This window comes from Rutidosis leptorrhynchoides, chromosome 3 (genome assembly GCF_046630445.1).
Source record: "Rutidosis leptorrhynchoides isolate AG116_Rl617_1_P2 chromosome 3, CSIRO_AGI_Rlap_v1, whole genome shotgun sequence".
In the NCBI taxonomy this organism is placed as follows: domain Eukaryota; kingdom Viridiplantae; phylum Streptophyta; class Magnoliopsida; order Asterales; family Asteraceae; genus Rutidosis; species Rutidosis leptorrhynchoides.
Genome location: NC_092335.1, coordinates 661,285,057 through 661,291,975, shown reverse-complemented (window position 1 = coordinate 661,291,975; position 6,919 = coordinate 661,285,057). Strand labels below are relative to the sequence as shown.

The 6,919-nt window shown below is 29.7% G+C and overlaps 1 non-coding gene across 1 annotated transcript; it reads right to left on the bottom strand.

Annotated features, from left to right (window-relative positions):
- Nucleotides 1-3,106: 3,106 nt before the first annotated feature.
- Nucleotides 3,107-3,189, bottom strand: LOC139903661 (small nucleolar RNA U54). Its single transcript, XR_011778469.1, has one exon. It is a non-coding gene; the product is annotated as a small nucleolar RNA U54 (small nucleolar RNA).
- Nucleotides 3,190-6,919: the final 3,730 nt, after the last annotated feature.

The window sequence follows — 6,919 nt, the reverse complement described above, 5'->3', positions numbered from 1 at the left end:
GAATTGTACAAAACAGGCCATCAATGGCACGAAGTGTATTTTTAATGTGTACTTGTAAACTTGTAATGTGTAATGAGATCAAACAAAAACTATTGTACCAGGCCTTCCACCAGCAAGAACCAACCTTATTAAAATTTAAGGTAAAAACCTTTATTCAAGAACAAATAATTTCTTTCAAGGTACCTTTTTTGAATCTGAATTAAATCATTTATACACCTGCAAGATATGATCTACCAATTTTAACCTTCTTCCTACCAAACAACAATCAACCTTCAAAATCATATTCACAAAAGCATCATAAAAACCTACATTTTTAACCAGCAAAAGCAAAAAGATAGCACACCTAATGAATGCTTTAAAATGTCGTTCTTCTACAAATGGGGAAGCAATATAAGATTTTCCATATTTAAAAGCATCAAATCCCAAATACCATACCAAAATAACAAATTTCATTAACAACACATATTAAAAAACGACACGATGCAGACCTACAAATCTCAATCGGTTGTTTATAGTCTTGCAACCCTAATAGAAAAGGGGTTTCAGACCCTAAAACTAATTTGGTCGTGCGTGGATGGCGTAAATGATTAGGGTTTTAATCGCCTTCGGGTTTCGATTAAGAACCAAAATAGGGTTCATCGAAAACGGTTTTCGATGGAATAATTGAATGTGTTTACACCAGGTCAGTAATTACAATCGAATTTGATTAATGTATGACAGGTGAAATTAGGGTTTGTACAACCTTAATACCCAATAAACATAATTACGCATAGAAACATTTAAATTAAAGAATTGGTTTTAATTTTTGAATATAGATATGAAGAACATGAATGGAGGATGGTGACCGTGATGTTAATTTAGGGTGGCCTAATGAGAAATCCGATATTGGTGGAGTGGTGGAAAGGGAGAGGTTTATTTTCTACGGATTCAATCGACGGAGATGGAAGGAGAGAGATGGTCTGGTGTGGACATGACACGTGGCACGATCTCTTTTTTTTAAAAAAAAATGAAAATAGAAATTAGGAGAGAATGCCACTTGTGAGTTTGTAGATGGTGTATTTCCTGAACTGACACGTTGGATTAATCCTCACGCTTTATGTGAGTGAGAGATATAGTGGTAGGATCAAGAGGGAAGTAACCATTCGGGCGGAAGCAAAAACTTTTTTTTTTTTTTTCGTTTTTTGAAAAAACTTTGTTCACGAACATTATAGATGAGATGAAAATATGAACATTTAGTAGAGACACTTTGTGATAAATGTTTTTATTTTGGCGGAAAAACGCTCGAAGAAGTAATATATAACAATTATCGTGTTTTTCGAGCGTATTTTGAGGTTTTAGCTATTGGGGTTTAGATATTAGGGTTTAGATATTAGGGTTTATAGGGTTTAGATATTAGGGTTTAGAAATTTAGGGTTTAGGGTTTTGATTTAGGATTTAGATTGAGTTTTTAACACGAACGGTTTAGAGTTTATTGTTTAGGGTTTAGGGTTTGGTGTTTTGGGTTTATGGAATAAACCCAAAACACCAAACCCTGAACCCTAAACCCTAAACCCTAAACTCTAAATCGGGCTAAATTTTACTTCACAAAACATGAAAAAAAACCTTCATATTCTTCACGAACAATATTATCTTGAATGTTATTTTTGTCGATCGTTTTCCCGCCTAAATAATAACAATCATCACGAAGTGTCTCTTCTAAATGTTCATATTTTCGTGTGATCTTGATGCCGGAAAAAAAAATTCAAAAAAAACGAAAAAAAAAAATAATTTGCTTCCCCCCGCTTCCCCCCGATTGGTTACTTCCTCATTGATCCTGCCCCTATATATATATATATATATATATATATATATATATATATATATATATATATATATATATATATATATATATATATATATATATATATATTGTATTTAAATTGGGCAAAATTGTATAAAATGAAATCACTAACTATTACATATGAGTGCATCTGAATCTGAATATATAATATAACAAGATGAATGACTACATAACTACCAACCTCTAACAAACTTTCTAACAAATTAACCAACTATACATAACTTAATAACTTAATGGTGTGAGATATTTATCAATCTTCAATCTTTGGCTTGAAACTGTGCAGATGACTTTTGTGTTGACTTCTTTGGTTATACCATTAAAAACAACAACATAAATTAAAAATAATGGAAGACAGATCATCAATGAACCGTCGAATTCCATTAGCGGAGGTCGTGTTTCAAATTAAAATGTATGAATATTTAGTTAGCAAATAGTCTGATAAGCTCAAATTAAATTTCTAACAATAATAACATCTAATGTCAATTTTACAATTTACCAACACATTAAATTTATATTGAAGATTATAAAATTTTCTATCCTAGTAACTTTTCGAACTTCATGACTGAAGCAGTTGGAGAGATTTAGGGTGCGTTTGTTTGCCTCTTAATGGAATGATTCAGCGCTGAATGCTTAACCATTCAGCATTCAGCGTGTTTGAATCTAATCTCTTAATAACATATGGTGCTAAATGGTTCAGAATTCAGTGCTGAACCATTCAGAGTTGAAACACTCTCTTAACCATTAAGAGCTTAATTTTTTGTGTAATATTCTTTTCAAATTATATCCAAAACGTTTTAACCAACAAATATATATATATATATATATATATATATATATATATATATATATATATATATATATATATATATATATATATATATATATATATATATTGTATTTTCTATTCATGTAACACGTTAATAAGGTAATTTTACTCAATCCATATCGTTCATTTAAAATGATTATCAAACATCTTATTTTCATTCAGAACAAACTTTATTCAGAGGCTTTGAACCATTCAGATTCTGAACCATTCAGCGTTAAATCATTCAGTTTTATCAAACGCACCCTTAGACACAAATTGAAGCTAGTCGCCAAATTGTTAAAAAGCTATCTTACGAATTTTCTTAACAAAATACGAGTAATAAATATTTTATTTGCACAACTGAACCTTTAAAATAACGCATGGGGGATTCTCACATAGTCAGACTGGTCCTTAATAAAAAATTAAATTCACAAAAATAAAATTTTTTTTTAAATTAGATACGCTCTCATATAAATTCTTTCCGTTCATATTAAACATCGGAATAGCGTATATTGCCTAAAAATTGGCATTCGATCATAGAGCTCTAAGTAACGGCAAAATATACAATCTAATATATTTTCTTTTAAAAACAACAAAAATAACAAAAGATTGTTATATATAACGATAACAATAACAATAACAATAACAATAACAAAGTATATTGAAATTAAGTAAAATAGCGATAAGAATATGTGTAAGATGGAGATCAGAGGTAGGTTAAGATTTATCGGTCACGATTAATCTGAAACACGGATCAAATTGTTAATCATCACATCTCCATTTTTTATAAACGAAATTAGAATAATAAGTAATTAAAAGACGAAATTACCCTCACATGCGTTTGCACATGTGAGGTGTTGGTACCAAACAAATAAAATAAGCAAAGTCCAGGTACCAACTATGCAAAAAAAAGCATAGGTTTTGTAATGCAAATATGTACAAACAACGAGATTTTTTCATAAAAGTATATGATAGATAATTAGCAAAATTAAGGCATTGTTGATTTGTGCTAGTAGTCTACTACGGAGTACTAGTTACCATGCATAAGCACGCACATTAGCCCACTTTACCTCTTTAAAATAAAAAATAATCAAATCAAATCCAATCCCGTATAATATTGATACGGATTTGCCCCCACCCTCGGCCTACTATCGTCTCATTACAATACTACAAAGAATTAGAGATTCTCAATCATCATGAAATGACGTCACCGTTGTGATATCATCACTAATGTATCATTAAGTCACGTCCAATTAAACTCAAGAACTCGTCAATTCAATAAAGAAATGAATAAGTCATAAGTAATTAACATGATTAAGCACATGATCTTCAAGTGACAAAGTGATCTTCATTGACAAAATAATACTCACTTCGTCTCATATTTCTTTTTGAGTTCTCAGAGAAAATCTTTATAGCAACAACCACAATGGGTCACCACTAGCAAGTAAAACTCTTGAGTAACTAGCCTCTCGATCGACCTCCTGTAACCAACTAAATTGCGCACATTGGATGTTGACATCAGTAAAGGAGTGTTCATGACTTTGTGTTTTAGAAAGGATGGCAATACATGCATATACAACGGGGTATGATTAATTTCTATAGTACCATTACTCCTTGCATACTATTACAAGACCAAAGTTTGATCGTTAATATCTGTCGTTTACCTTTTTTAGCATCTGATCATTGACTCGTGGCTCATTCTTTTATAAAAAACTTTTCATTTTATAAGTTGTACCAATTTTTTATGTGTATTATATTTATTTTTATATTTTTACTTTTCATTTTATAAATTGTACCAATTTTTTATGTGTATATCAAGGTTGCAAACTCGCTATTCGGGAAGTAATCAATTCGGACTTTGAAAGAAGTAATCGGTAATTCGAAAATTAATCGGGATTAACCAGATTATATTTTTTATACATTTAAATATTAATTTTAAAATTTTATATGTGCAAATATAAAAGAAAATCGTAAACATACACATAACTTTAACATAATTGTCTAAAGTCATTCATTTTATTCAAAACCTCTAAAATTCTAGTTTAAATTTGTTGGTTTAGGATCCAACATTAATATTCAAACATTTTAAGTCTTCACACTATTTTTGCAGCGGCAACTTGGCTTTTATGGAGATTCCTAAATGATGTCCTTTTTGCATTGAAGACATTAAAGAAACAAGATTTGTTTGATTGAATAAGAATGTATTCGTTTAATTGGTTAAAAGATAGAAGAAAAGAAAACATAAGTTGAAATTATTGGCTTTTAAAGCCGCCGTAATGTTTGTTGGTTGCTCCCCTCTCTAGCTTCTCGCTAGTGAGGTGGTAGCTTTATAAAATTTTGTCGTTCTATAAACAAATCTAGGTTTTGATGATGACAATTATTGTAGAGACTCATCCTAATCCATAAGGATGAATACAATAACACATGGTACATTGCGAGGTATTTGACCTCTATATGATACATTTTACAAACATTGCATTCGTTTTAAAAAGACAAACTTTCATTACATCGAAAGTTGACGGCATGCATACCACTTCATAATATATCCAACTATAATTGACTAAATAATAATCTTGATGAACTCAACGACTCGAATGCAACGTCTTTTGAAATATGTCATGAATGACTCCAAGTAATATCTCTAAAATGAGCAAATGCACAGTAGAAGATTTCTTTCATACCTGAGAATAAACATGCTTTAAAGTGTCAACCAAAAGGTTGGTGAGTTCATTAGTTTATCATAATCATTCATTTTCATCATTTTAATAGACCACGAGATTTCATATATCGTCACGCGTAACTCGCGAATTAAAATTCATTCATATGGTGAACACCTGGTAACCGACCTTAACAGGATGCATATAGAATATCCCCATCATTCCGTGACTCACATCGAACATGATAAATCGAAGTACTAAAGCAGTTCAAATTCTCTGACTGTGGCTTGTTAGTGCCCATAGATCTATCTTTAGGATTCGCGTCAATTGGTGGCAATTATCATAAACACCAATTCTTAGGCTACCAAGCTAAAAAGGGGCATATTCGGTTTGATAATTCAACCATAGAATGTAGTTTCGATCACTTGTGTCTATTTCGTAAAGCATTTATAAAAGAAACGCATGTATTCTCAGTCCCAAAAATATATATTGCAGAAGCATTTAAAAAGAGAGCAAATGAAACTCACTATACGATATTTTGTAGTAAAAATATTCATTCGACGAAAATGAACAATGCAAAGTTGGCCTCGGATTCACGAACCTATATCAAGTATATATATTAACACATATAATGAGCATGTAATAGTAATCGAACTATTTTTCCATATTAATTATACATCATATTACTTATGGTAATGTATTTGTCATTTGATATATTATGTATATCTATATATATGTTATATTAATATTATACATATAAGTATTTATTTTTATGTGATATTAATAATAATATTTATATATCTGATTAAAATATATTTATTTCTTATATGTAACTTAATTAATATTATATGATAACAAATAATAACATTTTATTTTAAAAAAGCAAAATAGTATGTAATGTTTATATATACTCAATGTTGTAAAAGACGGCCGAAACGGGCGCCGCAACGAATTTGCCATACTATCGTTGCAACGGGCCTTGAAACGGGAAAAAAGACGGTCAACGCTTAAAAAACGGTCAACAACGCTAAAAACGGTCAAAACGGTCAAAGACGGAAAAAAACGGTCAAAGACGGGAAAAAAACGGCCAAAGACGGAAAAAACGGTCAACTTTATATTTATATATATATAAATATATATATTTTTATATTATATATATATAAGTCAACGTTAGTCAACATCAATTTCGACCCCGTTTCGACCCCGTTTATTCCGTTGCGACGTTTTGAGGTCGCTAACGTTTCGGCCCCGTCTCACGTCTTTTTTAACCTTGTATATACTCATGTAATATGTATTTTTTAATGTACAAAATATTTATTTGTTAGAATGATAGTTTTGATAATATTGATTTACTAATAATAATAATAATAATAATAATAATAATAATAATAATAATAATAACTTTATTAATAATGATAATACTAATAAGAAAATGATATTGTTAATACTTATCTTAATAATAATGATAATAACAGTAGTTTTTAAATGAAACAAAAAGTTTGATAATAATGATGATGAAAATAACACTTTTGATAAAAATACATAATACTTAATGATGATAATAATAATAATAATAACAATCTTTTTATTATTAATGATAATATTAATAATAATACT